Genomic DNA, 6,998 nt, shown 5'->3' on the forward strand with positions numbered 1-6,998 from the left:
AAATAGTACTGAGGTGTCTTTGCATGTTAGTGAGACAGAGATACTCAGGAGGACCCGAAAAATAGTGCCTGACCAAAGGTTGGCGCCGCCATGTTGCGTAGGTTCTCATTATCCTAATGAGACTACTGGATTTGGGCAGCAGAATCCACTGTACTGCGGGAGACTGCGGTAGACTGGATCTGAACCTGCATCATGTGACACCTGTCGGCCTAATCCGGGTTTTGTTCCGGCTAACTAGCAGTGCCTCATCTCCACCCAAGAGCAGGGATGATTGGGGAAAACGGGTGCATGACATAAATGACTCCTCATGGGAATCTTGGTCCCTCAGATCTCATCCATTTCTCTCAGTTACATTAGTCTCACATATGCACGGACAATCAGAGGCAGAATATACTTCAATAAGGTTTTATTGAAGTAACTGCATCTTAGAAAATAAGGCATGTATTGCAATAACCAGGACAAAGAAGCACAATAAGATTAAGATTGTGACAAGGAGAGTAAAACACAAGAATAACGCTACCATTGTGTCACTAAGATTGTGAAGTATAGTTCCTACCTAGGCTATGTTAGAGCACAACATGTTAAGCTCTAATTCTGCCCTTCAGGTTTCCCCTGGGAAGACATCTTCCCTCATACCTGAGCAAGAGGCCTGTAGTCTACATAAGCAGGTACAGAGAAGTAATCAGCATACAGTCGTGGTCATCTGGCTGGAATCTCCCTCTAACGTAAATGGTAGTGTTTTTATAATAAAACAGCTGATGCTTCATGAAAGGATCCCCACGTAAGAGTGTGTATGTTTTTGTCAACATTGGAGACAAAGGGGGTCATTCTGACCCTGGCGGTCACCGACCGCCAGGGCCAACGACCGCGGAAGCACCGCCAACAGGCTGGCGGTGCTTCCATGGGCATTCTGACCGCGGTGGTACAGCTGCGGTCAGAAACGGGAAACCGGCGGTGTCCCGCCGGTTTCCCGCTGCCCCAGGGAATCCTCCACGGCGGCGCTGCCTGCAGCGCCGCCATGGGGATTCCGACCCCCTTACCGCCATCCTGTTCCTGGCAGTTTTCACTGCCAGGAACAGGATGGCGGTAACGGGTGTCGTGGGGCCCCTGGGGGCCCCTGCAGTGCCCATGCCAATGGCATGGGCACTGCAGGGGCCCCCTAACAGGGCCCCACATTGATTTTCAGTGTCTGCCAAGCAGACACTGAAAATCGCGACGGGTGCCACTGCACCCGTCCCACGCCTTCAACTCCGCCGGCTCCATTCGGAGCCGGCTTCCTCGTTGAAGGCGCTTTCCCGCTGGGCTGGCGGGTGGCCTTCTGGCGGTCGCCCGCCAGCCCAGCGGGAAAGCCAGAATGGCCGCCACGGTCATTTGACCGCGGTGCGGTCATTCGGCGGCTCCCGCTGGGCGTGCGGTTACCGCCGCCGGCGGGAGTCGGAATGACCCACAAAGTGTACCACTTTTGCCGGCAACCTATCTTACTGCAGCCTTGAGAAAAGCACAGAGTGAAAGAAATGTCTTGTTTAAGAACGCAGTGCTGACCTAGGTGAAGAACAGCTAGATAGAGAAAAATAAAACAAGACCGCAAATGTGGCTATTGTTCAAATAATAACAACAAAGCTGAATAAAATATATCTAGGTTAAAGTGCACAGTGGCAGGCCTAGTATTCTAAAATAACATGTATAAAACAAGAATTAAAATAACTACACAACAACCTAACCAGGTAAGCACCTATCAGGAGGGGTCTCTGACGTCACCTGCTGGCACTGGCCACTCAGATGCTTCCAGATGGCAGAACCCACTGACACTCTAGAGGAGCTCTGGGCACCACCCCGGGGGTGGTGATGGACAGGGGAATGGTCACCCCCCTTTCCCTTGTCCAGTTCATGCCAGAGCAGGGTCTGGGGAGTCCCTGAACCGGTGTAGACAGGATTATGCAAGGAGGGCACCATCTGTGCCCTTCAAAGCATTTCCAGAGGCTCTGGGAGGATACCCCTCCCATGCCTGTAACACCTATTTCCAAAGGGAGAGGGTGTAACACCCCCCTCCTAAAGGAAATGTTTTGTTCTGCCTTCCTGGGATTGAGCTTCTCAAGCCCCAGCAGGGCAGAAGCTGGTCTGTGAGGTGACAGAAGCTGGGGTTGCAGTGAAAACCTCAGGAGGCTGGTATAGCAGTACTCGGGGTATATGGTGGAGCCCCCAGAGTGCATGGGATTGTGCAGCCAATACTGGAAACAGTATTGGGGTACAATTCCCAGTTGTTAGCCACCTCACATGGCCATATTCGGGGTTACCATTATGAAGCTACATATAAGTATTGACCTATATGTAGTGCACACTTATAATGGCGTCCCCGCACTAACGATGTCTGGGAAAATGGGCCTGGATGATGTGGGGGCACCTCTGCTAGTGCAGGGGTGCCCTCACACAGAGGTAATATGCACCTAGCCTTCAGGGTGTGAAGGTTAGATATATATGTGACTTATAAGTGAGCTGGTGCAGTGAACATGGCTTTGAAATAGTGCTTCCACTAGTTCACTCAGGCTGCAATGGAAGTCCTGAAGCAGTGTTTGTATGAGCTCCTTATGGGTGGCAAAAGAAATGTTGCAGCCCATAAGGGTCTCCTGGAACCCCAATGGCCCTGGGTACCCAGATACCATATACTAGGGACTTATATGGGTGGTCCAGTATGCCAATCTGGAGTCACTAGACTATAGTGACAAATGTAGAAACAGAGAGAGCATGAGCACTGGAGTTCTGATTAGCAGGGCAATTTAGAAAACAGTGCAAGTACACTGGTAAGCAGGTGCAGGCCACAAACCATAAGCACGGGGGTCCTGACTAGCAGGAGCCCAGCGACACAGATAAAACACACTGACAGTCAGGCAGGAATTGGGGGTAACATGCCAAGAAAGATGGTACTTTCCTAAATTCTTCCACCCCTCCTGCCTCTGACTCCTTTCAATGAATATATCTTTCTTGTTCCCTTCCACCCATCTGAGCATGAAACCTCCTCAGTCTTTTGAGCTCCCGTAAAAAAAACATCTGCTTTCAGTGGGTTGTCTAGATGTGGAGGTGTTGTCCAAATCTGAACTGCTACCATTAAAATTCATACTGGGGGCACCAGTAATGCCAAAGCCTTTCTCCCTAGGTTTCTTGCTCCTTAAAACATCTCTATGTGTGGACTCATCAAACATTTTTGCATACGTGTACACTCTGCCATATTTATAATCTCTCTTATCCATTAAAAATGTTGTCCTTTTCTTTAAAAATGTTGTTGCTCATCCTGAAACCTATCCATCACTTTGTCTAGAATCCCATACTTTTTAAACATATTTTCCACACAATTCATCCCCTCAATTTCTTTCTTGATTTCTTCTATTTTTTAAGCAAAACATATCTTTGAATACCAGAAAACTCAAGTAACATTTCCATCAGTTCCCTTGAGCTTACTTTCCCACCTTTGTGCCTTTTTCTCATCTGGGAAAATATTGATCCTGAGCCCACTTGGTATACAGATTACCTCTAGATACATCCTTACTGTCATGGAGTTCCACTATTTGGCAGGCTCCTTCTTGGATACTCGTTCCAACCTAATGAACAATTCCTTTAAGGTTTTAGGTTTATTAGTCATGCGCTGACCACCTGTAGTCATCCCTAAAAACATCTTATTTGCTAATGCCTTTCTTTTATCATAATGTTGAGACATATTGTTTTTCTCAAAAACAAAAATCCTATTGACAGTACTAATCCAAGCAGATGAGAAAAAAGTGTCTTGCTCCTGTCTGATTATTTCAGAAAATGGGTGCTGGGTAAATCACCCATCGATGAGCTCCAGATGAGTTGGTACCCCACCAGTGTTAGTTACATATATTTTGCATACACCAGTTCATCTGAGAAAAAGGAATCCATCACATATAGTCCATGTTCCAAAACATCTTGTCTTTGTTGCATGGAGTCACTTGGTAAGTCGCAGAAGATCCAATCTTGCAGTACAACAGAAAAAGACAGCCAACACATATTTCGAGACACAGGCCCTCATTATGACTTTGGTGGTATTTTTGAAATACTGCCAAAGCCATGGGCGCCAGAAGACCACCAGTGCTGGCGGTCATCCGCCTACCATATTTCGAGTACTGCAGGATTTCTTCCACTTTTTGGGTGGGAAATCCTGCAGTAGTCGTGCTGGTGGGCGGAGGCACATGGGTGGTTCCACCACCACCCCCGCCAAAAGGACTCCACCAGCTGTATTATTACCTGTAATATGGCCTGGTGGTGTCCTGATAGTGGGGCGCTGCTGGACTTGGAAGCCCACATTCCCTGCTGAATGACCTCCTCGTCGGTTAAGGTAAGTCGGACGTCCTACAGGGGAGAGGGGTGGGAGGGTGGGGTGTGTTGTGTGTGCAAATGGGAGTGGGTGTTTGCATGTGTGTATGCGTCTTTGTCTGCGTGTGTGTATGCATGTGTGTATGGGTGTTTGTATGGGTGTGTGCATGCGTGGTTGAATGCAAGTATGAATGTTGAAGTGAATGCATGTATGAGTGTTGCAGTGAATGCGTGTATGGATGTATTTGAGTGAATGTATGCGGGGTGCGTGTGGGTCTCTGTGTGCATGTGCATGTATGCGGGGTGGGGGAGGTGGCCGCTGTACCTGAAGGGAGGTTGGGGGCATTGTACCTGAAGGAGGGTGAGGGGGTTGGGGGAGGGAGTAGGGGAGAGGAGGGCACTGTACCTGAAGTGGGGAGGTGGGTGCAGTAGCTGAAGAGGGTGTGGGAGATATGGTATGGAGGGGGGAGTGAGAGGGGTATTGTGCTTGCTAGGGGGGTAGTAGTCTGCTGGTGACAGGGAAGAAATTCCCTGTCACTCATAGCCTTCCCGTCAGGGTATTCATGGCGGTCCTACCACCGCGGAAACCCTGGTGGAAAGCCTGCTGAAAATACTGCTGGCAGTCTTCATTGGACTGCCGGGTCGGAGATGCTTGTCTCCAGGACGGCGGGTCCAACCGCCCTGGTGGTCTGAATGGGGATGTGGCAGGTTGGCAAAGGCCAACCCTCCACACTAATAATGTGGCAGTCTTCACCACCAGGCCATTGTCGGTGAAGACCACCACCGTGGCCAAAATGAGGGCCACAGTCTCTTGCTTATGATTGTATAATATGTGTAACTTCTTCAGCAGTCAATAACCCCACAATTCAAATAAACAAAAGCATAAAGTATGTCAGATTTATATTGCTTGACTAGAAAAGATGACCCCTTTTGAGGAGATTGCTCATGGTGTTTTGATTTGGCCGACGGAGATCACGCACTAATCGACTGACTGGCCTCCCTGACCCTAGGGAGTTTAGTATTGGTCTGTTGCAGTATACATTGTGTGATTATGACAGCAAATGTGCACGAAGACCTTTTTCCAGTTGCCTAATATTTTTGGGTTTGTACTTGATACGAGATCATGTACCGATCTCCTATCTTGCCTCCCCACCTCCAGGGAGTTTAGTACCATTTTTTCAGTATATATTGTGCGATGGAGATATTAAGGCCTCATTTTTTTACGCAAAAGCGTTGCAAACTTTCAATTGTATTTTGTAAGTTTGCGCCGCTTTTGACTCAAAAAGCTGTGCAAATGCAGCGCTCAAAAAGTATAAATATGGGCCTAAGTGTGCACTGCCACCTTCCTGGTCTCCCTTAACCTAGGAAGAGTAGCAGGTCTACACTGTACAGTCAACCAAGAGTGGAGCGCAGTTTAATTTATGTCATGCAAAATTGCATTATGTCCGATACATAATGTAGATGTACATTAATATTTTGCTTATGGAAGATGTTGATTATGATTAGAAATATCACGAGGTGATTGGTTGTTTGAGCGTGATTTGGAATGGGACATGTGTGCCTTCATCTTTTATACTCGTTATTTCAATTCTTTGCTATTTTATAAGAATGATATTGCCTGGGGTAAAGTGTTTGCACATGATATGTGCTGTGTTTCAGTCCGATATAGACGTTTTCATTGCACATATTTATTATGTTTTAGTTAATACGGCAATTGTACCACCAGTATTTAATTGAGGGGACCAAACCTTGTCTAATATTAATGAAATGGGTTAAAGGACCAGTTGAGGTGGACATTTATTACACACCATGTTTTTTATAGGCCTATGTCGAATATTTTGAACTACATTTTTTTCATGTAACAGGGGCTTTCGATACACGTAGACAGGCTTGGTTTATTTTACATATTTGTTCTTATTATTTTTGTAGGACTTTTTGTTCTTTGCTGTTTTTTTCTCAGTCACATCTCTCACTTCTATGTATGTACATCATGTGTTCAGAAAGTGTGATGTCAATTTAGCTAGAGAATCTGCTTTGACTGATGCAATTGTGGAGGTATAGTTATAACAAACCGCTGACAAACAGGTATTTGCTGACACACAATCAGAATGCCTATCAAGAACTTAAATCTATAGCTATGGTACATGCATGATTCTATAAGACAATTTCTTCAAATTAAGCATGTAGGGGGTGCCCTCCTTGCAGAAACCAGTCTACACTAGTTCAGGGATCCCTCATCCCCTGCTCTGGAGTGAAACTGGACATAGGAAAGGGGAGTGACCACTCCTCTGTCCATCACCGCCCCAGGGGTGGTGCCCAGAGCTCCTCCAGTGTGTTCCAGACCTCTGCCATCTTGAATGCAGAGGTGTGAGGGCACAATGGAGGCCTCTGAGTGGCCAGTGCCAGCAGGTGGCATCAAAGACCCCACCTGATAAGCTCTTACCTGGTTAGGTAGCCAAACCTCCTCTGAGGCCTATTTAGAGTCTCTCCTGTGGGTTCCTCTTCAGATAAGGAATGCAAGAGCTCACCAGAGTTACTCTTTATCTCCCTCTTCAACTTTTGTCAAGGATTGACCGCTGACTGCTCCAGGACGTCTGCAAAACTGCACCAAAGTAGCGAGACGACTACCAGGAATATTGTAGTGCCTAATCCTGATGGCTTTCTCAACTGTT

This window comes from Pleurodeles waltl, chromosome 3_1 (genome assembly GCF_031143425.1).
Source record: "Pleurodeles waltl isolate 20211129_DDA chromosome 3_1, aPleWal1.hap1.20221129, whole genome shotgun sequence".
Taxonomy (NCBI): Eukaryota; Metazoa; Chordata; class Amphibia; order Caudata; family Salamandridae; genus Pleurodeles; species Pleurodeles waltl.